This window comes from Protopterus annectens, chromosome 9.part0, assembly GCF_019279795.1.
Source record: "Protopterus annectens isolate FY-2018-M chromosome 9.part0, PAN1.0, whole genome shotgun sequence".
Taxonomy (NCBI): domain Eukaryota; kingdom Metazoa; phylum Chordata; order Ceratodontiformes; family Protopteridae; genus Protopterus; species Protopterus annectens.
The window spans coordinates 1,699,023,833-1,699,051,717 of record NC_056743.1 but is presented as its reverse complement, the minus strand read 5'-3'; positions in this window follow the sequence as shown (position 1 = coordinate 1,699,051,717).

The following is a 27,885-nucleotide window of genomic DNA, read 5'->3' as shown; positions in this document are numbered from 1 at the left end:
GTCTAATCATTGTCGAAAAAATATATTGTATTTTTTCCTTATATAGGGTACATAGACAATAATTCCTCAGTTAAAACATGGAAGCTTGTTTGAGGAAGGGAGAAGAGTAAAACAAACTTAACATCTGTTATTCTGAAATGAATACTTCACAGGGAAAGGTACTTCTGTTAAATACAAACCAGACTAGACCCTGACAAAACATGCTTGTGCACATAAATTGAAAGACTAGCTGTACTAAGTTAAAGAGGGGGTAACAATAACAACTGTAAGAACTGTTAAAAACAACAAAAAAAGCAAGAAATACCAAGTCACTGTATAATGTTAGCGCTTTCGTCAAGTTTATTAACTCAACTTCATCAGACAGAGGGAGATATGAGTTATTGACCGAAAATAATTAAAGTAACGTTTCTGAAAGCACTAAGATTGAAAAACATTTTACTTCTTAGCGAAAGGAAGTGAAAAGACTTAGAGCAAGGTGAAACTATAAAATGGAGGGATCAGGGCTGCTGCCATATAAGGAATAAAGCAACAGTGGAAAATACAAATGAGTGAAATAATAATAGTATGAATCAAGACAGGAATTGGGAGGGAAGCAGTACTCAGGGACACATCAAAGCTAAGGCTTTAAGAATGGCAGATTAAATACCACTGAGTATATTACAACAAGAGAGATGCAGAAGTAATTTAAATTACTTAAAAGAGGAGAATACATCAGATTGGCAGAGGATAGCCTTGCACATAGGACTTTGAACATAAGGCATACATTCAAATGAGAAAATAATTCACTTTGTGTGCTTTGTGGGAAGATGGGAAGATTACAATGTCTCAGAAGCAAGGAGAGTTATTTTCGTTTAGTTTTTTATTCTTCTATCCCACCCAAAGTGGGGGCAAGAGTGTATACTTCTGGTAAATAGTAACTAAAATATTTCTGTAGGTTTTGGAAGTAGGATATTATGTTAACAACAGCATAAGGATGTCTCTGTGAGTTTTAAGAGAATGACCGAAACAATGCCAAAATTATTCTAAAACAGAACTGATGAAAATTTGGAAAAATTAATAAAGGAATAAGAAGAGTGTGACTGAAAAGAACCAGGGCAACCAAACTGAGGAAAGAACTAGAATTACAAAAGTGAGGCTAGTAAATAGGAAAATAAAGGCAAGATAAAAATAATAAGAAATATTTTACTTAGGCATAATGCCTTAGACTGTAAATGCAAGAAACTCGATAATAAACCAAAAAATAAACAAAAACAGAGAAAAGAACACGCTGGAGGCAAAACAATCTTTGTAAGCACTTTTGTTTACTAGAGATTCGTAAACTTCTTCAGACAATACAAAAGTAACAAACACATGTTTAAATACAATAAAATGAATGATGTCATTTCCTGAATAAATAACCCTACCCCATTTTAAAGTCATAACTATTCTCAAAAATCTCTATATAAATCTATGTCTCTAATACTTTAATCATTCCATTAAGGAAAAACAAGAAATAAAATCATTACAATGGCATTTAGCTACATACTTTAAATAAAATGTAATCCAAATAGTTGGTTCGATAAGAGTTCTTCCTATCATCTCAATAAGGCTTTCAGTTTTAGAATACTTTTAATCGAAACTACATCATTAAGTCCTGGTGGGGCTGCAGCATTTAATTTTAACTGACACAAAACTTCCTTTTCTTCCAATTTTAAACTACCATTTTCCAATATCTTGTCAATAGCTAAAAAAAGAAAATCATGCTCAGGGAAAGCGGGACAATTAGAACATAAACCTAGTGGTCTATTTAGGTTTATGTTCTAATTGTCAAATAAGTCAGGAAACTGCCAAATAAAACCAAAGAAATCCAAAAAAAATGCAGTATGTACGAAGAGAATAGTCCACTGGAATCCACTTGTAGTAAGCCAAAAGCGTTTATTCCAACCACTTATTCACGAACAAAAATCCAATAAATAAAACACATTGAACGCCTTTTAAAATACCAAGACTGCGTTTTCGTCTGTTCATTGACTTCATCAGATGATTATAATTTTAATGATAATGCAAGATGCAGAGCAGAGGGGCAAGAGAGTAGCAGTAATTCCTTTGGATACAGAAAAATAATTTGACAGAGCAGAATGGCAATTAATATTTGCAATCCTAAAAATGGGATTACCAAAATAATGTATCACACTGATGAGATATATCAACATATGATTGCCCAGGAGAAAGTTTCAGCACATCTGTCTAACAAAATAAATATACCAGCAGATAAAAGGCAAGGCTGTCCAGTCACCCTACTACTATTTGCATTATATCTGGCATCACTAGTGATAGTGATAAAGGCAATCAGATCTATGAGATTACCAATGGGGAGCCAGTGAGTTTAGGATAGCATTACTCAGAAATGATATCATAACAACACTTACTGAGCCTAGGGAAGATACAAGGAAGCTGTTTGATCTATTAGAAGATTTCTGCAAAGTGTCAGATTACAAAATTAATAAAGGGAAAACTAAAGTACTAGGTGTTTACCTAGAAGAAAGCAAACAACTAAGTGAAGGACATCTGGAAATATGTAAAGATAATGAGCGGAAATATATGAAGGGTATTTTGGAAGGGTCACAACAAAGATCATATGAACATGTAATATATAAGATTAAGTTGATATTGCATAGATGATGAGTTCTAGGGCTTGATCCAAAAAGTAATGGTGAGCTGGTAAAGAGTTGCAATGACTAGGCAGTGTGGGTGGTTACGTGAGTCAGAAATAGGTCAGTACCTGCAAGCTGTGCAGTGGGTATACTCTTCAAAATTTCAAGATGAAAACTTTGAAATTAAATTGAAATAAATGATATAAGAGATACAGCCAGGAATTAGACATAAGGATGTGCCAAATGTTGGGAACTGAGCCCCAGAAATAGGGTAACACCTATTAGGAACAATATGCAAAGAGATTAGTAGAATATTCATTGATGGCTAATTTAAGTGAATGTAGAAAAGAAAGTTTACTGACAGGAGGACTTTTAGCCATTCAATGTGTGAAATCAAAGTGTGGTTTCCCTTCCTCCGATCTCATCTGTTACGACCTCCTTGGATCCTAGACACTCATCAGAAACTAATTTTTCACCCACAAGGGCTGACTCCTCAGAATCTGTCCACCCTCAAGCTGACAGCTTGGTTTCTCCACTTCCGTTAGTTGCCAGGCAAGAAACCCTTTCTTCACCTGTTCAGGATATTATTTTGGCTTCCCATAAACCATCCACCAGAAAACTTTACAAGGATAAATGGAAAAGATTCTCTATTTGGTCATGTAAACAGGAGCTAGACCCATTCGCAGTCCCCATGGCCACTATTCTTAATTATTTGGCTGAGCTGTTCGACAAAGGTGCCTCGGCTTCTACCATCCAAGTCCATCTTGCAGCTATTTCCAACTTCCATAATGGGTCTGAAGGACTACCACTTATCTCCTCTCATCTTTGCAAGACCTTCCTCAAGGGTATTTTTCACAGCAGGCCTCCCATCAGACAGCCGGTGGAGGCATGGAATTTGTCTTGGGTTCTGCAGGTTCTTTCCCTGCCCCTGTTTGAGCTGGATGCCACCTGTGACCTAAAATTCTTATCTTGGAAATCCTTATTCCTGGTGGCTATAATTTCAGCAAGAATAATTTTGGCATTACAAGCGTTATGTATCAAGAGCCCTTATCTGATCTTTCATAAGGACAGAGTATCACTTCGAACTAACCCATCCTTCCTCCCCAAAGTGGTTTCTGACTTTTCCATTAACCAGTCCATTGAGCTCCCTGTGTTTTTCACAAATTACTCGAACAATGGAGAATGCTGCCTACATTCTCTGGATGTTCATAGACAATTATGCTTTTATCTGGACATAACTAAATCATTCCACAAGTCAGACCAGCTTTATGTTTCCTTTGCAGGCCCTAGAATGGGAGGTGCAGTATCAAAAGTTACTTTGTCTAAATGGCTCAGGGATTGCATTGCCTTCACATATTCACTTACGGAGGGATCTAAGCCGGGTAAATCAAAGCTCACTCAACTAGGGCTATTGCAGCAGCTGTTGCCTTCCATTCTAGGGCCTCCATGGATGACATTTGTGCAGCTGCTATTTAGGCTAAGCCCCACACTTTTATCAGGCATTCCAAATTGATCTCCAGGGGAAGAGCAGCCTTTGTCTCAATGATTCTCAGGAATGTTCTTCCATAAGGGCCACCCAGGTTCTCCAAGTAGCTGGGGACTCGGTCCCATCAGTGATGATTAGGAAGAAGATTAACAACTTCAGATAAAGAAGTTATGCCTTACCATAACATTCCATCTGAGTTGTTGATCTTCTTCCAGTCATCACACCCTCCCACTGACCCCCTCCTAAGGTTCCTGGCGGATCTTCTGGGTCTTCATGGTGTATTAGGATTTCTGTGCAGAGATGGCCTCTGGCTCATTCTTTCTCTATATGTTGTATGCAAACTCGATCTGAGGTAACTGAGCAAAGGGCATTGTAGGTAGCAGCTTAGCTTGAGAGGTTTTGGTGTATGCAAGCTTGGTATAAGGCCGACTCAGTTCTGAGGGCTGATTTCAATCAATTTAGCAAATCAATTAGCTTGGAGATGGAGGCAACATATTTCAAAGCTTAAATATTGTAACCAGTTAGTAAATAAGGACAAGATGATAGACTGGAGTGAAGCAAGTAAAAAGTTTGAGCTGCTTCATGGAGTATATACATTTCAAGTTGGTTGTGGCAAATAAAGAATAATTTGTTAAGTTTAATAAGATGTTTAGTAGCTATAACAGAAAATAATGCTATATAGAGAGGGCACATATAAACTGTATTACAGGAGAGAAGGAAAAGGTATCAATAAAAATGATGTCATACTGAGCAGAGCTGTTAATTTTGGAGGCAAATGCATTCATGGAAGTATTTGTGTAAGTATTTTTTATACACCAGCCATAATAGAGAAAATGATCCCTATATCTCAAGCAGATGTTGGTGGAGCAAAACAGGGGAGATGGGAGACTGACAGTACATTTTTGAAGCTACCCAGTCTAGATTGACTCAAGGGAGATAGTTCTAGGTTTAGAAGCCTATCTAGGGTAAAGCAAAGGGGCAGTCACACTGATGTGAAGGTGTTGGGGGCTCAATTTGCAAATCCATTTTTTTCAATTTTTTGCATGTGACATACTTTTTTTTGCTTGCTGGTAGTACTTGAGGGTGTTAGTGACCTGACACTCTTCCCTAGGAGAGAAGGAAGGAGCAACAGATTTGAGAATGGACATTGTGTTATGATCTTCAAACTACAGACCCATAAGTTTCACTAGTCTTATATATAAAGCCATGGAAAGAATTATCATGGAGATGATCAATAGAGATATAGTAAACCTCCAGACACTGGACCCAACACAGTTTGGTTTTGTTACAGGCAGATCATGCCTACACAGCCTGGTCAACTTCTTTGAGAAGGTCACTAAAGCAATGGATGAGGGCAAAATCATTCACACTGCCTACCTTGACCAGGCCAAAGCATTTGACACAATACCCCACTCGGGTATTGTTGACAAACTCAACAGGTTAGGTATAAAACCCATATGCCACCTGGTGGATAGCCAAGTATCTCACAGACAGGACCCAGGAATTTATAATTGGGGAGTCCACCTCTACAAAGAGGCCAGTCAAAAGTGGAGTCCCTCAGGGATCAGTCCTTAGACTGCTCCTTTTTATCTACTTCTCAGAAGTCTACGCCCATGTCAGTGGTCTCTGGCTGACTAAATGATGATTGGAAATTAGGAGCTGTTATTGAATCTCACACTGACAGAAATGTTCTCCAGGAAGGGCTGACAGACAAACAACTGGTGTGAGAGCCATGGACTAGAACTAAATGCCAAGAAATGCATAATAGTATCCTGTGTGAAGTTATCCATCCCTGGTAACTATCATATTGACAACATACCCCTTAGAGATGACCCAGTAGTCAGGGACTTAGGGACACACATAGATAGTAATTTAGCCTTTGAACATCACATGTCTATAGTGGTGTGGAAATCATTCTATGTTGCACAAATTTTAAACAAAGGTATGGCATCTATGTCCAAGTATGTCATTGTTGTACTGTATTTGGTATTCATCAGACCTATCATTGAGTACAATGCCCCCTTTGGTATATACCTAATTAGGCATAGCCAATTACTGGAACGTCCAGAGAGATGCCTCACTAAAAGAATACAGGGCATAAGTAAAATGTCCTGTGCAGACCACCTCAAGGCCCTGTCCCTGTATTCTGTCTCGTACAGGCTTTTGAGGGGAGATTTATGCCTTGCATACAGGGCATTGTCAGACCCCACTCTGCATATCCACAAAACAAACAGCACCAGAATTACCCATTCTAAAGACTTGAACCTTTCCTGTGATATACATAGGACCTGCTGGAGAGATAGTTATATATCCCAGGGACTAGCCCATCTATGGAACAGGCTCCCCATCCATGTGAAGCAGAGTTCCTCCCTAACCAAATTCAAATGCAACTTGGACAATTGGATGGAAACCTGGAAATTCATCCCTGGTTTGGCACCTATGTCTCTAATGGACACAGGTAACCTGTAAATGGTTCATCTCCCAGGCCAATGATTACACTTATCAAGGGTAGCAGAACTTGTCAGAGATTTGGGATGCATGGCTAGGCTTAAAAATGTCCCTGTGGTTTTTAGCCTAGTAAACACTTATGAACCTATAACTTTGAAGGTGGCCAGACTGGGAAGATGGCTGTGTATAGGTTAATGGAGAGCTATTAAATCATAAAATAACTTTTCACAGGAGGTGTATTAGGAGTGAGAAGGGAAGAGAAAAAAACATTTTACCTAATAAAACTCATATGGCATATTGGCCAATAGCTAAAGAACAATAACAACAAGAAAACAGAAAAAGAAGGATAATCCGATTATAGTTGAAGTGAAAATATTGATAGAAAATCTATGAAAGAAGAGGAAAGGGAAGTGAAGGGGAGGAATCAGAAGTTTTTGAATAGGTATTTGCCCTAGTTATAGTATCAGAGAAAAATTGCCAGAGTATCAGAAAGTTAAATAATAGAAGGAGGAAAGGAGAAAAAAGGAAAACATAGAAAATAAGTAGGGGAAATAACTGCTGCTATTAGAGGGTGGGTTTGTAAGTATTACCTTTGGGCAATTGAAAAGAACTTAGGCACGTAAATTTACCATGGATCAGTATGAGCATTAGTTGTAAAGGAGATAATGTAGATTTTGGAAAACTATATAAATAATGGACCCTGGATAGGACTGGAAAAACAGTGCCTATTTCCAGAAGGTCATGCACTAATAAAAATAAGAGACCTGCAACCATGGAGGAGGTGTGCCTGTAGAATTTTTTGTCATAAATAGATTTATTTCTAGTTATATACATATTTAAAAGTTTCATGCATTAAACCTATATTTTATGTGAATTATCTAATTTTGTGTTGAACAAAGAAGGTGGGGCTGAAATAGAACCTAAAAGGGCACAGATGCACATTTGAAATATTGCATGGAAATAGTATAGTAAGGCCCTAATGACAACGTTGTTGGAGAGGTCTGAAGAATTGTATAATGAATGCAATCCTTCATGTTGGGCTGTGCCCAGGTGTAAAATATACTCTTCAAAACATTTTCCAGAAATCTAATTAAATGGATGGAAGGCTGCTAGGGAAAAAGATAAGTGTGCCATCCCTGTGGAATTCATACATGTTGTATTAGACTGTATGAAGTATTGTTAATAAAAGTATATTCCAAATCAATTAAAAAAAAGAGAGAGAGAGAGACAGGGAAACATCCATGTTTACCAAAAACTAGTCAGAGAGCAACTGAATAAGTGACTCTGTCATCTCTTCTCCCCATCTTGCATTTCAGTACCCTGAATGCTACTACTTTCTCTCAGTACTTGAGTGAGAGGCTCTAGCTGGAGCAAAAGTCATTTGGAGAGTGGGAAGCCCTACCCTGTCTCCTTAGTCATTAAAATGTGTCCATGATATGTGGCCCGTTTTTATCACTGTATGGAGAACCTGTTAAAAGCATGACAAGGAACCCTACAAAATGAAATTACAAAATAGACTTTTTCAGAACTAAAACAAATAATTTCACTTCAACTTGTTAAAGTCTTTCTTGATGTCTAGGCTGAGGACTAAATATAGATATTTGCTTGTAAGAGCATAATGCAAAAGAACAAGGGCCCATCTTCTTTATCTGGATTATGTCTGTTATTTTTAAACTACGGGGTTAATCAGAACGACTAGATCTGTTGAAAACTATAGATTCACATCAACATGAAAACCTTAAAGTCAGGTTCAAGTTTAGGATACAGGTAAGAAAAGTAGTCCATATTGCCTCCTGATTAATCCCCTTTGTTAATAGTAAACTTACCACCCTAATAATAATTTTCTAACCACATCATGAAATGATCCACTGTGTCATAGTCTTTAACCTTATTGGGTAACTTATTTCAGTATTTAAAATATTGTTACAAAATCAAATACTTGTAGTTTTATTTTGTTTTATATTGTCATTAGTCTTTTAACTCCATGTACCTTAGAGACTTGCAAACTTAGGCATTCATAAAAAATTAATTTTTGCTTGCCTTGACCATCAATGCCATATTTCTCCTGAGTCTCCTATAAATCAGTATATACAGATTTGGTACTCCTATTCTCTCTCAATAAGACATACTAGCAAATAAATCAATACTTTTAGCAAATGATGCTGAACACATTCCAAAGCCACACAAAAGGAATTCACTAGGTATATCAGAATGAACATGCATATAATAGCATAATCAGTATAAGATTAAATAAAATGATCTAACTATCTTTCTCTCTCAACTTAATGTTTGTATTTTAACATTCCAATATCTTTGAGCTCCAATACTTGATTGCTAAAGGTTCATTCTATATGCCTAAATATTCAATGGCAGTGATATTTTATATTAATGTAGTATTTATGGTATATATATATATATATATATATATATATATATATATATATATATATATATATTCCCAATCACAGAACTTCTAAAGGTCATCATTTCAGTCTTTTTTCACATTTATATCCACATGATTTACTTTGTCCCGGTTATGAAGATTTTCTAAAGTATCCTCTAATAAGTTAACGTCATTTATATAGATAATTATTTTACCAATCTTCAGATTGTCTGCATAGAAATTACACACATCAGTCTGATCAAAAATTCGATTCCCAATGTAAAAGTTAAACAAGTAAGTACCAAGGAGAGTATCCTGTTGTGCATCACTGGAGAGAGAATAGAATTCAGGACCATGATTTCTGGATCCATTTTAGGAACTGTTGTCCAGAGACAAGTTCCCCAGTTTTATCAAAGTAAATTATGGATAATTCTATAATCAAAAGCATGAGTAAAATCTATATAAACCACACTCATTTGATAATCATATTCTAAATCAGACATAGTATTGTTGTAATTGTAGTCATCATTCAAACTGGAGATGAGCCATTATGAAGCTGGAAAAAGGGATTGTTTTTTGGTTTCATTACCACTGTAGTAGAGACGGGTCTATATCAGATAACCAAACTTTTAATAGTTCAAATCACTAATCATTGAACACTAGTGATCAAACTATTAAAAGTCCGAATACCTAATAAAACTATTTTTTAAACAAAACAAAAACAAACTAAAGGGTGTACGCAAGGGGGGCAAGCCCCCTGCACCCCCACATGGGGGCTGCACCCCCCACACCCCCACTACTTAAATATACCAACTCCGAGATCATGCTACAGTGTAGGAAACAGAAAGCTTCCATTTCTGGACTGTATTGCACTAAAGTACGATCTCGAAGTTGGTATATTTAAGTAGCGGGGGGGTGTGGGGGGTGCAGGGGGGCTTGCCCCCCTGCTTACACCCTTTAGTTTTTTTTTTGTTTGTTTAAAAAATAGTTTTATCATGTATTCAGAATTTTAATAGTTTGATCACTAGTGTTCAATGTTTAGTGATTCAAACTATTAAAAGTTCGGTTATCTGATATAGGCCCAGTAGAGACATACCTTCAGGATGGTAGTAACAACTAACTGTGTCACATAGCTATGAGCACATTTAGTAAATCAATAATCTTATTGGACTGTGCCTTGCTCAGTGCTTCCACAGACTACATGTATATTCCCAGATCCCTTCCTTTTAACATGGACTGAGTTATCTATGCTGCTTCCTTCAGTATAAAAAGTAAAAAAAGATCTTATTTGTTACTCAGTTGTATTAGATAATGCCTGGTATGTTGTTGTTGTATTTCGTCTTTTCCTGGTTAGGGGTTGCTACAGCAGAACTCCGGTTCGCTAATGATTGGCAGTTGATTTTCACGAACGCCGAGGTGCCAGCTCGACGTTCAACCTTCAACGAAGGCACGCCCATTTATGCATTTCTTTCGAATGCCCACCCAACCGCGGGGAGGACATGCAGACTCCACACAGAAGGCACTCCCACCATACTAAATTCAACCCTTACTGTTTCAAATTGTGACTTACCAGTGGAAACATTTTTGGATCTAGGAGTCCCAGGCACAAATCTGGATCTTGAAGTCCCAAACTCACATACCCGTCAGACAGTGGCTACATAAAGCATTGCAGATATATTATACAGTGCAGCATTAAAGTGAAGTTGAAGATTAAGTTGTAACAACTTGGTGTTAAGGTTGCATAGTCCAGCTGGCATTACTTATGGATGTCTCGTGAACCATAATTTTTTGCAAAGTTCTTGGTTTGTCTGTGGCAATGCAGTAGTTTGCATTTATTCTGCGTGATTTTCACCAATATCCTGCTGCGCATGTACTGACACATTATTAAATATCTTTGCAAGGCTCACAGGGAGTAGTTATTTTCTGTTTTTGGTGGCTCTTACCTAAATATGCATTGTAACTCAGAGAAATGATAAGGTCTTTCACAATCCTCTGATGCACACACAGAAAAGGCATTATGTGTGAAAAGGTGAAAATGATCAGCTCTGCTCATGAAGGCATCCAGACTCTGTAACAGGACTAAGTACTACTGTCAGACAGACTTAAGCATAAAAAAGTACTTGACAAAGAAAAAAGGACACTGGTGGATTATAGATAAGGACACCACAGGATTACCTGCTTTTTTTTAATATTCCCATTTCTATCTTTCAAAAAAGATCATAAATTAACTTGGCTACAACATTTGACTTCTCAGTTGTGTCTCATACTTTGAAATCATTGACTCTTTTATCTATGGCAGCGGTGCAGATAAACTCCCACTTCTTTATGCCAAATGGCTGCTCCACCCCCCCACAAGTTAAGCTCCCTAGCCCAACTATTGCCTTCCTTCAACTAAAAGGACTTTTGAAAGTTGCGTAGTTTTATGTTATCTGTATATCGTAAGCCCACAATTTCACTTCATGTAGAAGAGCTCTAGCTGCTGAAAAAGAGCCATCTCATTCAGAAGTCAGCTGACTTGTTATTACTCTGATCTCTCTTTCCTGTTATGTGATGAGGAACGTTTTCTTTTATATACCAAAGGCAGGACTGAGGACGTCTCCTTAGTGTATATTCAGTACATTCCATATATTCCAGTGATAGTGAACTTCCAGTAAGATATATTTTGGTGTTTATCTAATATGTGTGCATAGGGTGGGGTGAGGTGGTGGGGTGAGCCAGCATCACAGGTAGTTCACAAGACTGCAACTGTAGCCTTAACTACACTTTGTAACTGCAAGTTAATGTACTACTTTCAAGAAATAAAGTATAGTTAAACAAATAGTTTTCTGCCAGGTCTTAGTATTTTAGTTAATAAATTCCTAGAAGCTTATTAAGTGGACTTAAAACAGTGACTGGAATCCAGAGAGATCCTCTCTACCTGTGTTATTTTTCCAATATGGGTTTTTCAGTTAGTGCAACAATGTGAATCACTGATTCATACACATGGTAAGGCCCTCAGAGAAACACATCATTAGCATCTCACTTCCATATCTCTGAATCAAACACAATAGTGTTCACATCATAATAGTATAGGAACCCTTCTACATTCATAAACACACACACACACACACACACACACACACACACACACACACACACACACACACACACACACACACACACACACACACACACACATAAGGTCTCACAAACTGGCTCACACTCACAGAACCCCCTCACTCCCCCCACACACTCATTCAGAGGCATTTATGCCTCTATAGACATTTACCCAAATGTCCACATGCATACACAGACAAACATACCCATGCACACCCAGTTACCCATGGTTCCACTGTACTTTTCTGTACCATTGAAGGAATGAATGGATGAAGGGTGTCAAAAAACAGTGTTTGTTTTTTCCTCCTAGAGAATAAATTTACTCAACAGTGTTTTAAAGAATCACTCTGATGGTTTAATTGGGAGCATTAGTTATTCCCAAGGCTGACTACAGGGTAATTAGCATTAACCATATATATATATATATATATATATATATATATATATATATGTGTGTGTGTGTGTGTGTGTGTGTGTGTGTGTGTGTGTGTGGGTTTACCTGATATCTCTGAAATTCCATTCCTCTTCATCGAACGAGATGACTTTGCTGAAAATGGACTTTCTTGAACATTCAGATCACCTGAGTTTTACTCCAGGAAACTAGGAACCACGAACAGCCAAAACACCAAGTAGAATAAAGGAAAGGCACACAGTCAAGGTGAATGTAGCTGAAGACAATATTGCCCACAATAAATCCAATAAATCCAATAATTTGTGTCGAACAAAAATAATTCCAGGTCAATGAAACGCTCAAACTTGTAGTTTATTGTATGAAACCAAATGATACACAACTTGCGTCGACCTAGGTTTCGTCCGTCTCCACGGACTTCATCAGAACACAAGTTTCAACAAGGATAAAGCCGCTTAAATATACACAATCAATTGTATAATGATATAATTAAACCATTAATCAATTAATTCAAAAAATGCTTAAAACTGTTAAAATTGTATATACTTTACGAACTTTGTATATATATATTTGTGTGATGAATGTTGAATAATAATTATTTATTATATGTACAATGAGTGAAAAAAAAAAAATATATATATATAATAAATTAAATAAATTAAACTAATGAAAACTTTGTGTACTACTTCGTAAATTTAAATGAAATTAATTTGAATAAATAACTAGAATGTTCGAGTAAAACTAAAGGTTATATATATTACTGATTATTATATAAATAACAGTTTTTTAAATTCATTAAATGTCCATATGAATATATAAAAATGAATCTAAATGTAAAAATGTAAAAATCTTTGGGAAATATATTTAATTGCTATAAGAAGTCCAATCAGATATTAGTAGTGACATTCTTACAGGATGCCAACCATGTAGACATTGCTCTCTGTATAAATACATAGTAAAGAGCAAACAATGTACAAAGAAAAATACCCTAAACATTTTTAAAATGTATGTGTTTGGAAATTGTAGTTCTGACTGTGTAGTTTATCTTAGTACATGCACATGTTCTGCATTCTATATTGGACAAACATCTATGTCTAATGCATTATTCAAACATATAAGGAAACATTCAACTGCAAAATTTACTTTTGTTATAATAGATAAAATTTCACACAATAGAATCAATGCATTAGGATGGCATAATATTCTAAATAAAAAAGAAAAATCTTGGATTATCACCTGGACTGAATGAGGATCTGTAATTAACCAATAGAAACTGGCTGTACATGACTGCAGAATATATAGGTCTGTTTTTTGCTTTAATAGATTAGCTACACAGATGAAGGCAGGTTTTGCCGAAACCAGTCTGGATTATTTTCTATCCTACAATGAGCAGGATGAATACTGATGATTATTGAACAATAAATTAATGTATTCCAACTATGACTATGGTCATACCGCAGTGGTGCAGTGGTAGCATTGTTACCTCACAGCAAGAGGTTCTCCCATTCGATTCTCGGCTTGGGTTGGGAGTGCCTTCTGTGTGGAGTCTGCATGTCCTCCCCGCAGTCGAGTGGGCGTTCGAAAGACATGCGTTGAATGGGCATGCCTTCATTGAAGGTTGGGCATCAGGCTGGCAACTCGACACCATAAAAAACAGCTGCCAATCATTAGCGGACCAGAGTTCCGCTGTGGCAACCCCTAACCGGGAAAAGCCGAAAGACTAATAAAACAAAATAAGACAATTCCAACTATGACTATGGTGTGTGCTGCCTTCATTTTCTTTATTTTTTTATTCACAGTCTCCATAGGAAATCTTGACATTCAACATTACGTCTGCACTATTTCTTTCTTTCTTTGAGTGCTTAATTCTTTACTTCTGGAATATTTTCCTATGAATTACTACAATATTAAATATTCATAATATTTTTATAACATATTTTTCTATCATTCCACTTCATCAATCTTTATTTTCCACATTTTTTATCTTTTGTTGATAATTCTCTATTTCTTCATTAAAGCATTATTTTGTTCTCTTATTTCTTATTCTCTCCCAGAATTCTTAATACTTTTAAATACATTTTCACTAGTTTTTAATTTTTTTTTTGCATTTAACCTTTTTAATACCTTATACAAATTTTATGATGCAGCACAAACTATTGGATTTATCATAATTCACTCTCCTTCTTCTTCTTTATTCATGTATAATACACCGCTTTTAACAGGATTTAATCTCAATCCCCATATAAAGGAGAAGAATATTTCTAATAAAAGTTTTTCATACATTCTAAGAATTATGACAATACTGGATAAATATGCTAGCTTACCTATTCATATTGAATTAGTCAAAACATTTTTATATAAATAAATAAAAATAAATATGCTACTCTGTATGTTTTCCATAATATACAAGCATCCTTTATTTCCTTTATTATTATATCCCATCCTTTCTTATCCCATTATTTATCAAAATTTATTCCTAGAACAGATATACATTGTATGCCTGCTAATTTTATTATGCCACCAATCCTGTACCAGTTTCTTTATTAAAGGTCGTACCTCTTTCCTTTAAATTTCTGCTAAATAGATAACTTCTCTCATCCATTCTCTATTTTTAGTTGTTATAATAATATTATCTGCATAAGACATCATAAGTGGAATTTTAACTTCTGTTTGAATTTTGTAATGTGCATTCTTCATTTTCTGATTAAACTCTCTAACCATTGTATTTATAACTAAAACAAATAAAATACTACTCATAGGACACCCTTGTTTTACACCATTATTCCTATCAATTTCTTTATTTAGATAACCATTGACAAAGACTCTTACTTTATTATTCTGATTGGCTGTTCTAAATACTTGCTTGATTTTATTATTAACATTTTACATATCCATTATTTTCCACAGTATACCATGCTGTATTGAATCAAATGCTTTATTAATATCATCTACCATAAGTTCTGTATCTTCTTTCTTTCTACTTATATTATATATAATTTCTGTTACTATCATTAATAATTCTTGGCATCCTTTTCCTTTTATACCATATATACTTTCCTCCATTATGTATTGCATCTTATTCTCAAATCTTACTTGCATTATTTTCATAAATAGTATAGTATAAATTTATAATCAGAATAATTTAGGATTACTGGTCTCCATTTTTTATGTCTTTTTTTCTACATTTTAATACCCCACTACACAATTCTTATACTTTAATCCTCCATTTAACCATTCAATAAATATACATTTTAAACCTAATCCCATCTGGCCCAGATGCTGATTCTACATATAACTGTTTAAGCACTTTTTTTTACTAATCATATATTTTGATCTCTTTTCAAAATTCTTTATTGATTTATTCAGATTTTTTTACTTCCCATGTCTTTACACAGTGTCTCATTTTTTACCAAACATTTATTCCACATACTTTATATCAATTTCCATAATTTGTTGCTGACTTTTCCTTATATTACCTTATTTAGCTTTCATTTCTCTCTTTATGCTACTATCCTTCTTTACTGTCTTACTTAGATAAGGTAAAATTTCTTCTTTACTTCATTGTAAAAATATATTTGTTTATACAATAATTCTTTTACTTTCTCATAATTTTTCTTATACATTTCTTTTTCTTTTTCATAGCAATCTCTATTATTATTTTCTAAAGTATCCTTCACATTTCTATATGTATAAGCATATTCCTGTTTTCTTTTTTAGTTACGTTATTCTGCTAAAGTTAATAATTACCTTTATATTTTCTTTAAAGTAATCCACCATTCCGACCAGTTAACATAAAATGCTTTCATAGGAATATGGCCCTTCCATAACTGATTAATGTCATTCTTTCCTTTTTCATTCTATTCCTTTTCTTGTATTCTTTTTTTATGCATTTTCCTATCTTTATATGTTCTTTAAGACATATTTCAAACGGTATTGCCAAATGATCTAAAAAACCTGTTGTAATAATTTTTTTCTCCATTATATATATCCTTTCTGATTCAGATTTTAAAGTAGCTCTCCTGTAAGTCCATGTTTTTTTTCATATAGACAATTGTCCATGTTTTATTACTTCCATCGTCTTTTTTATATATTTTTCTCTTTGCTTTCTATTGCTACTTAATTCACAATTAAAATCCCCTTATTTAGAAATGCATAGTCCAATATTTTATTAAATAGATTCTCTCTTTCTTTACTAATCACATAACCATGTATAACAATACTCTGTATGCCTTTTCTTGCCATATTACATCTGTAACTGTTAAACTTCCAATTTTAATTGATATAACATCCAAACTTTTTGCTACTCTTCTGCATAAAACTGCTTTTTCTCAACACTGCTCATTCCCTATGTTCCATATTATTTCCCCATCCCACATTTTTGTGTCTGTAATGTTCTATATGTCAAAACTCAAATGTCCTCCAGAATAATATCAACATCACAGTTGTTACACCATTCTAAAATTACTATCTTTCTTGTAATATTTTTCATACTATTAATGTGTACTGAAAGAATCCTTAAATGATTCCTTTCCCTGTTTCTTAGTTTGGGAGATACCATCCTATACTAATTTCTTATAAGAAAAGATTTGTTATCCATTCCCTTTTTTCTTTTCCTTTACATTAATGGCTTTATATTTTCTTTTTCTATCTCATAATCTTATACCAATATTTCTCTTACCATTTCCAACTTATATCTTCTTCTTCATCTAATTCATTTTCTTCATTATTATATCAGTATCTCCCTTTATTAATTAACTTATTCTCTTTTTATTGAAAATCCATCCATAAATGTCCCATTTTCACATTTATAACATTCAGATTCATTTTTTTTGCTTCATGACTTGTTTTACCACATGTATAGCATTTATTTTTGTCACAGTTATTAACAAAATGTCCCTGTTCATAGGTATTTAGTAGGCTAATGACCACAAGGGCCTTTTTAACCAAGCCATATATCCCACATTTCTGACAAGTTTTGGTACTCTTGATAAGTGAAAGCAGGAACTTGGAAGATGAAATATTTACAAGCAGGGGCCTGAGAGATGAACCATTTACAGGCTGCCTCTGTCTATTAGAGACATATGTGCCAAACCAGGGATACATTTCCTATTCCCCATCCAATTGTATAAGTTACACTTAAATTGGGTAAGGGATGAACTCTGCTTCACATGGATGGGGAGCTTGTTCCATAAATGGGGTAGTCTCTGGGATGTATCCCTGTCTCTCCAACTGGTACTATGTATATCACAGGCAAGGTTTAATTCTTTAGGATGGATAATTCTGGTGCTGTTTGTTTTGCAGATATGCAGGAAGCCCATCAGATTGGGCTGTGAAAATACCCTGTATAGCAGGTATAGATTTGCCCTCAACAACCTGTAGGACACAGAATAGGAGACAGAGCCTTGAGGCAGCCTGCACAGGACATGCTAGTGACACCCTGTATTCTTTTAATGAAGAACCTCTGTGGACATTCCATTTGTTGAATATGCCTGGTTAGGTACATACCAAAGGGGGCATTGTACTGAATGGCAGGTCTGATGAATGCCGAATACAATGGAATATTGTCTTCTTTAGACCTAAATGGAATACCTTTGTTTATAAGTTGTGCTACATAGAATGATTTCCTAATTACTGTAGACACATGATGGTCAAAGGCTAGATAACCTTCTATGTGTGTCCCTATGTCCCGAACTACTGGGTCAACTTTAAGGGGTGTGTTGTAACTATGATAGTTACCAGGGGTCGATCAATTCCTGAAGGATATGTTTATATATTTCTTGGAATTTAGTTTCAGTCCATGGCTGTGACACCAGTTGTTTATCTGTGTCAGACCTTCCTGGAGAAGATTTGTGTCAATATGGGATTCATTGACAGCTCCTAATTTGCAGTCATCTACACATTTAATCAGCCAGAGGCCATTGACATTGGCCTTGACTTCAGAGAAGTAAATTCCAAAAAGGAGTGTTCCAGAGAAGTAAATGCCAAAAATGATTGTTCCCAGGACTGATCCCTGAGGGACTGCCTTCTTTGTAGAAGTGGACTCCCCTATTCTAACTTCCTGGGTCCTGTCTGTGAGCCAGTTGGCTATTCACCTGGTGACTTAAGGGCTTGTCCCTAACCTCTTGAGTTTGTCAACAATGCCTGAGTGGGATATTGTGTCAGATGCCTTGGCCAGGTCAAGGTAGGCAGTGTGAACCATTTTGCCATCATCCCTTGCTTTGGTGACATTCTCAAAGAAGTCAACCATGTTGAGTAGGCAGGATCTGCCCTTGATGAAACCAAATTGGGTTGGGTCCAATGTACGGAGGTTTAATATATCATTATTGATCAGTTCTATAAAAATTCTTTCCATGGCTTTGCTTATGAGACCAGTGAGACTTATGGTTCTGTAGTTTTCAGGGTCTGTAGATGGCAACATTTGTGCAGAGGTATGACTTCTGCTGTTCTCCATTCATGAGGCATGAGACGTGTTTGGAGGCTACAGTTAAACAGGAATTCCAGAGGGCCCAATAGGTCATGTTTTATGCTATGTAGACAACATCCTGGGATTTTGTTTGGGCCCAGTGATGCAGTGTTCTTGGGCTTAGATATTGCATTAAGGGCCTATTCCCTAGTGATAGCAGGGGGAGTTATATTTGATGTCATTTCTTGAGTGAAGGTTGAGGGGGAGAGAGGGCTAAAGCTGGAGCTGAGTTTGTCAGCCAGTAGGTATGCTATATCTTCTGGATCCATATAGGTGATTCCATTTACAATGAGCTCTGCACACAATTATGTATTGCCTTTGAGTCTGTGGAGGTAGCTAAAGAACACCTTGTAGTTGTCCTTGGCCTAGGAGGCCAAATTTACCTCAAATTTGGCTTTGGTAGACTTATTTATCCTCTGAATTGTCTGCTTAGTTTCAGAGCACTTTTATCCTGCTGGGTGCTGCACCTCCTAATTTTTGCCATGATTTTCTTTTTTCTGTTATACAGCCTATTGATTTTACAATTCCACCAGTGTGGCTTGTTTTTTGAGTTAGCTTTGTACTTTTTCCTGGTGGGTACAACTGCCTCTATCCAGCTATTAACATGCTTGTATAATATTTCTCTGAACAGTTATTCATAGGCAGCAGTGTTCTTTGGATTTATGGGGGCTTGAAATTTTGCCAGGTTATCACTCAATAGCAGGAATTTAGCCTGAATATTTCAAGGTTAGCTGCAGGGTCCAGGTTTTATTTTTACTTCAACGGAGACCATTTAGACATTACACTAGTGGGTGTGCAGCACTCTTCCATATTAGTGATGGTCAGATCCAGTGTGGCTGCACCCCTGGTTGGTGTATTGACAATCTAGTCCAGGGAGTTTGTGTTTACAAATTCCTGTATGTTTGGTATCATATTAGATTCCCAGTTAATAGTGGGGTAATTAAACTTGCCCATGATATAGTAGTGGTTTGGATGGTGAGTGTTTCCAATAAGTTTAAATACATATTTTGAGTTTCCTGAGTCATAGAGGGGGACCTATATTTTGCAAGGAAGTGGCATGGGATTTTGCCTATAGTGATTTGAACATGGAGAAGCTGAAATGCATTGTCTGTTTGACCAGCCTTGAGGTATATTTATTTTTGATGTAAATCAAGACATATACACCTTTAGTCCTTGTCTGTGTAGTAGCTGGTCCAAATGTGTGGAAAGCATTATAACCTTAGACTGTCAGTGTGCTGGCTGCAGCTTTAAACCATGCCTCAGTGACTGCACAGACATCGGCATTGTATAGAGTGAAGAGAGTTTTAGGAAGATGAGTTTTTGTTTTTTTTTTTTTTTTTTTGCCATCAACATATATACTACTTTGAATACATGCACTTTTTCCAGTTCCATTTTCAGAATGACATTGCCCCCTCCATAAACTCCAATTATCATAAACTTTGAAACAGTTTGGGGAAATGTATTTCTAGTTTCCTAAAAAGATGCTCTTATTTTATATTAATTTCAAAGATTATTATTTTGTCTTTTTTATATTTACACAAAAATATCTCCGTACCTTGTACAGTCCCAAAAAAGTCATAAAATTAATTTTTATTAATCAAAATAAATGCTCTTACCTCTTGTGCTTTTAGACTCAAAGCTAAAGTTATACTGTCCCATACCCCATATCTGGTCATCTCCTTATCCCTTCTGCGTTACATTCTTACCATGAATTTTCTTTTTACACTGTCTTTTCTTTTTCCCCCTCATTTCTTCTTCTATAACTGATATTGTTTCCATGTTTTCTTTTCTTTTCTGCTGCCTCTTTCCAACCTCACCTCAATATCCACTTTGTTTATTTTCTACATGATGTCCCCCTATGAGACCTCATTCTCTGTTTCACTTTGACTTATCATTTCTTGCAGTAAATTATCATGCAACCTTCCTGATTGGAGGATTGTAACTATACACTCCACTCTGATTGTCTGATCAGTCTGATCAAACAGCATTTTCTAAAAGACTTCTTCTCAGACTTCTGCTTCTAAACTGTTTAATTTTTCTGAACTGCCATTTGCCCCTGCTCCCTTCATTTGGTGTTCTGTCTTGCATATTGTCCTCCCAGTTTGCCTCTGCACTAGGAACTTGTGTACACTAATACCAGAAATATTGTCCACACAGAGAGGGACATTATTAATATACAAAAAAGAACTCTTATATAACATATTTACATATTTACAAATATTTACAAGTGTATAAATATATAGGTACCCAAATGTAATTGCACATATTCATAGTTTTTCTTACAAACATACTAAATGTTCATCCCTATTAGACCACACTCCCTTCTCCACATTTTGCTTAATATTGTTGCTAAAATCTACTCCAGTCCATTCCATTCCTATTTAATCTACATATGACATAAAATAACGTATTTGTTCTTTATCATATTCTTTACTTCTCTTCTTATAGTATCCATATCTAATCATATCAATATTTATTTCATCCACTTATTTTATATCTTCAAAAGCATTTTCTTTACGTAGTTCTTTCCCATAACTTTTTTATACCTTATATTTCAAAAACATGTTCAATAGCTTCTTCTTCTTCTTGGCAATGTAAATCACTTTTTATATGGTATATTATTTTTCCATTTACTGGTAATTTAACTATTACCAGTCTCCACAAAAAAAATCTTGACATTCTACTTCCTGTTTGCACCATTTGCTACTTAATTTTATAGATGTAGTGTTTTCATCTGTTAGATTTCCCCATGGTTTTACATAGTAATGTTTTATTGTTACATTTGTATACCATAGTTTTTTCTGTATCAGTTTTTATTTTTTACAAAATATTTTTTCTTGGTAACATTTTATTTCTTAATTTATACACTCTTTTTCTCTTTTACGATTTTTTACCATAACCCAAAATTTATCATATGTAAATTTACAATTTTACTACTAATCTCTCATCTTTTTCATTCATCCACATTTAACACAGTTAATGAAGTAACATATACATCTGTGTTAATTAACCCTAAATCTCCTTCCTCTTTATTTACATACAAAACTCATCTTTTTACTGGGTCTAATCTAGAACCCCATATGATTGAAAAAAAAAATATCTGCAATATTTCCTTTTCAAATACTGCTGGCATCTTAAATGTAATTGCTAAGAATGTTATTTTTCCCATCAGTACTGACTTTATCAAATAAGCTTTTTTTCTGAATGGTAATTTATAAGTTCTCCAGAAAAGACATTTGTTTTATTTCTTCTGTTATTTTTTTTCTCATTGAATTCTACTTGCATATTTATTTCCAAATGTTGTACCTAACATACACATTTCATTTATTGTAAAGACATATACCCACTGTCTTTACTACATCAACTAAACCTTTACTTTTCACTTTATTTAAAGCCATCCCTATCACATCTACACACCCATTTCTGCAAATTACTTCTTTCATCCTATTTTTTTGCAGTTATTATAATGCCATCTGCATATGTTAACATAATTGGAATTCTTAACCCTTCAGGTATTATATAGCCCACCTCCTTTATTTTGTAATTTATTTTACATACTATCATATTCATAACTAATGCAATGAGTATGCAAATCATTGGGCATCCCTGTCTTACACCACTCTTCATATGCACCTCTTGGCTTAACCAGCTATTTACTAGTATTTTATATTATTATTACTATACACTGGCATACATAATTTCTTAACTTTCTCACTTCTATTATATAATTTCATTATTCCCCATAAGATTCCATGTCCAATTGTATCAAATGCCTTATTAAGGTCTCCTATCATGATTTTCACTTCTTCTTTTCTATTCATAATATCATCCACAATTTCTCTATCATTAATAATTCATGACAACCCTTTCCCTTTATACTATATATAGCATATTCCATAATATTTTCCATTTTAGTTTCAAATCTCTTTTGTGTTATTTTCATTAAGATCTTATAATCATTATTATTCAATAATATTAGCCTCCAGTTTTTTAATTGTCTTCTAGCTTCCTTCTTCTATATGAATTTAAGTATTCCACTACATAATTCTGTATACATAAAACCTGCATTTTGCCATTAATTCAAACTAATTAAAATATTTTTGCCAATCCCTTAATTTTTTATACATTCCACACCCTACTCCATCTGGTCCTGCAGCCAAATTTACATTTACTCGTCCTAATACTTTATCTAACTCAAAATAAGAATTTTCTTTTTTCAACTCATTATTCTCTTTTTCTTTTATTTATTTTTATTTTTTTATTTTTTTACTTTTCTTGATTTTTTCACTACCCTCTTTTTCCTTTAAACATTTTTGTACATATTGTTTACAGCACTAGTCATAATCTTTTCTGGAGTTCTTTCTATTTCTCCTTTTACATGTTTTATTTCTCTTAATGCGTTACCATCTGCCTTTACTAATCTGCTTCAGTAACTTGATACTTTTTCTCTTTTACCCTGTAAAAATATGTTTACTTATATAACAATTCTTGTATTTATTTTTGATTTCTTTCATATAATTATTTTTCTTAGTCAGAGTACCTTCTATCATTATGTTCTAAATCTTTCCATGCATCATTATATGTTCTTTTATATTTTTCTTTCTTTACTTTTCTCACATCATATTGTCACTGTAAAAAAAAAAAAAACATTGTTTATATTTTTCCTTAAATATCATCCACCATTCAGGCCAAATTTTATATGATTTTTTATATGATCTTTCCATAACTGTATTACTGATTTTGTTCCTTCTTCATTCCATGCTTTCTCATGTATCCTTTTTATTCATTTACCTATTTTTTATATATTCCTTGTTTTTCTTTATTTCAAGCCATATTGCAAGATGATCAAAAAGTTTGTTTCTAGTACCCCTCCTTGTCCAATAACTAAACCTTTTGATACAATCAAATAATCTCTTTCAGTTCTATATATACCCCTTTTGTAATTCCATGATTTTTGCTCCAAAGTTTTAACTTACCATATCTTATAACTTCTAACATTTTTCTTACATAATTTCTTTTCTTTTTATGCATGCTTATTAAATCACAGTTAAAGTCTGCTGTTATAATATTCATAGTTATCACTACATAGTCTAAAATCTGCTGAAATAAGATTTTCCTTTATTTATAGTTAGAATAAGCATATAATAGTATAATGCTATATACTTGTTCTTTCGATTTTAAATCTACAATGGCTAATCTTCCCATTTTTGTTGAAATTACATATAATATCTTTAAGGTACTTCTACATAATACAGCTATTCCAGAACATATCTTATTTCCCAAATTTCAGATTATCCATGATTTTTCTTCATTTGTTTAAATTCTTGTGTCATCTAATATAAATACATCTATTTAATATGTATTACATTAGTCCAAAATCCCTATTCTTCTTACTATATTCTTAATACTATTCACATTTACAGAAAGCACTCTAAAATTTCCATTGTCCCTTTTCCTTAAATTCATGGTTTCACAAGTTTATAGCTAAGTACTAGGCTAGCTGCCTTAATGAGCCATTCTAAGCCTAGTGAATTTCTCTCCCAAAGGTGAGAATCAAACACTGTACCTTGCGTCTGTGAGTTTCACATGTTAACCATTATACTAACCCCCATCCATTAGCTGTATATATTCTTTTTCACCCTTTTTTTTTTTTTTTTCTTTTATCTCTTTACATTTTTTTTCTGTCTTTTATTCTTTTACTAATAGAATTATTTTTTCTTTTACTGTCTCCCAATCAATGTCTAATTCATCACTTATATCAGAGCCTTCTTATTTGTCTTTTTTATTATTTTTCTTATCTAATTTTTCTTCTATTTTGCTAATTTAAAAAAATCTTCTCTTTGTTCATTTTCTTCTCTTTCTTTTTCTATTTCTTTTTTCTTACTCTTATTCTCATTTTTACAATCCATCCATAAATGTACAATTTTGTTTCAGTTTACATTTTTGCATCATGTTCCCCACAAATACTACATTGTTTTATCACAATTGCTTATCATATGTCCTTTTCCACAAAAAAGAAAAACATGTTCTGGTTTGCCCTGTGTTTTATGGCACCCCTGTTCCCCTCTACATTTATCATGCATGGTATATGTATAGTTTTTCTCTTCTGTTTTTAACACAGTATTACAGTTCCATCCGCCAATCCATAAACACCTTTTTATCATAAACTTTTACTAAGTCCAGTATTTCTTTACATAAAGTTTTTAAATGTCCTTTCAAAGTTTCTCTTTCCACCTGTGTTCAGAATTGTATATGAATTTTCTTTTTTGTTTGCCTGTTAAAGCTTTTATTATATAAAGATTCCATGGGTTACAGTCTTTCTGTTTTCATATTCTCCAAGAAAATTTTGCATTGAAAAAAACAGTCTCAAATATAATGTAACAATGTGTCTGTTTGTTAATACAAATACATGCTCTTACCACATGTGCATTTATGGGCCTATATTATAACTTTGAAAACCCGTTTCAGCAAATATGTAAACGTCGACACATATTGCGCTAACCATGAATACATCGAACGCCCTAAATTGTGAAATTCAAAATCTCAAACCGGCATAGTTGGCCAACCCATACATACATACACTAACTGATACCCTACTTCTAACCCTACACTAAACCTTACATACATTACTATTTATGCACTTACCTTAACCCGTACCGTAACCCTAAGGTCCGTAACTATCGAACACTTACCTTACGGAGCTATACCGCAGAAGAGCCAACTATGCCAATTTGAGATTTTGAATTTCGTGGTTTATGGCATTCGATGTATTCGCGGTTCGTGCAATATGTGTCAACGTTTACGTATTTGCTAAAACAGGCTTTCGCGGTTATAATATAGACCCGCATTTACACCCAAAGGAGCTATTTACTATTATCTTATTTATTAAGTTACATATTTTATTAAGTGGCCTTTCTTTTCAGAATGTATGATTGACTGACTTTTTTTTTTGTTTTGTTTTCCTTAAGTCTTCCTTTTCAGAATTTTTTTCTTAGTAATATAGAGTTATGCTGCCAAAAATATGCACTGTCTGGTGTAGGGCGGTGGTCTTTACTTAGGGAAGTGGTGGCTGCATGTTGGAAATTGGTGGGCAATTATTAAAATATTGTTTTTACCCCTGCATATACCTGCTCTTTAGAATTTTAGACCCTAATTTGGTTGAGGACTGTATGGTCATCAGCGTAAGAGGAGAATAAGAGCACAGAAAATTCCTGACGTAGCCCAGGGTGATGCCTTTCCATTGACTGGTTTGTCCCTTCTTTTTGGCTAGGAAAAGTCATATCAACAGAAGAACAATGGGACTTTACACACAGAGAGCTGTGGGTGTAGGGCCTAGCAGGGCAAGAGGAAGAGTGCTGTTTGCTGGCTTTAGGATAGGCAAGAGATAAATATAAATATAAATGTAAATATATAAAAAGCTTTGAATATTGTTTTGATGAAGACATAGTTGTCATGTAATGCATTATTTTTATGCCAGAGCAGAGTTTTTTTATCTCTAAATGGGGCTTTCCAACAGAGGGCCTTCTACATCTGCAGTACAATCCATAGCATTTGGCATATGTAAATATATGACAGGGTGCTTGGCATATGTACTTTGATTGATGAGTGCTTTTGAAATCAATTTATTTGTGCAGAGCAGGTAAACCATTGTCGTATGATTTATAAGTCTGCAAACCATGGCCGAATAACTTCAGTCTACCAAAAAACGAACACTGAAAGCCTCATGTCACAAAATACTCTGACCAAAAAATCCAAAGCATGAAACATCCAGAGTCCTTGTAGGGGCTTTGCTGTCAAACAGTTATGCACTAATGTTAGTGTGCCATCAGCCAGTGAGGTTTAGTCATATACAATAAATATAAGCATAAAGTATAGCCCTGCAACTTTGTATTGGCCTACACCTCTGATTGTGTTTAGCAGTTGTGAAGCTGAACACTCAGCTGTGAAACTGACATGAAAAGAGTTCCCAATTGCTTTTAAGTCATTCTGACAACTTGCTAAGGCTACTCGTAGTAGACATTGTTTCAGCTTGTCTTAACCTATGGCCTAGCATTATTGCCACTAGCTACAGTATGAATTGTACTAAATAAACTTGTACCTGATACTGCATGTCTGCTCTATAACCGTGCTTCCTTTTGTGGCTAGCTATGATGAAGACAGGTGAATCATCACTGAAAAAAATGGTGCACATTTCAGCAGCTCAGTACTTCATAAAAATTGTATATCTGATGAAAATACAAATTATAAAATGTGTTGAATCATAGTTCATGGTTGCCGTGGTTCAAAAGCTAAGCCAGTTCCACACAAAAGTGGTATGAAAGAGTTTTGCATTCTACAGTGGTATTCCTGTAGCATTGTTCAGAAAAGAGAAGGCACTGCATTATTTAAAATGCAAATTAAATTCTTATAGTTTCGTGCCACTGGCATGGTTTTATATGAGGAAGTAAATTTTCATATTGTCGTTGCTATAATTATATATGTGTAAAATGACTTATACTGAACAGTTACCAATGTCAGTCTTTTACTACTTGAAACAAAGCTTTAATATTAAACATTGATAGCACATAGAAAGTGATAAAGTTCTGATTCTAAAACTTTAAAACTTAAAGTTCATTGATCCTGAAAGGGATTTAACTTTTATAACAATCCTACTAAGTAATTCCTTCCTTACAAATAACAGCATGGAAAAGCAAGACACACTTTATCCCTTTAGGACTTAAACACTATATATGTATAAAATAGAAATTATAATTGGGCAGATGATTTTTCTGACAAAAAGCAGTAGTGACAAAGATGTAGAAGAAAAGTTAAAGTTATGTTAAAAGGCAATCAAAGAAAAATAACAAAATACCTGAGGCTTACCAAGAACCAGTGGCCTATCCTCTCAGCTCTTCTATTGAACAGCAACAAAAAATAAAGTAAAAAAAAAAAAAAAAACAGATGTTCCTTCTACTGGCACACCAAGCA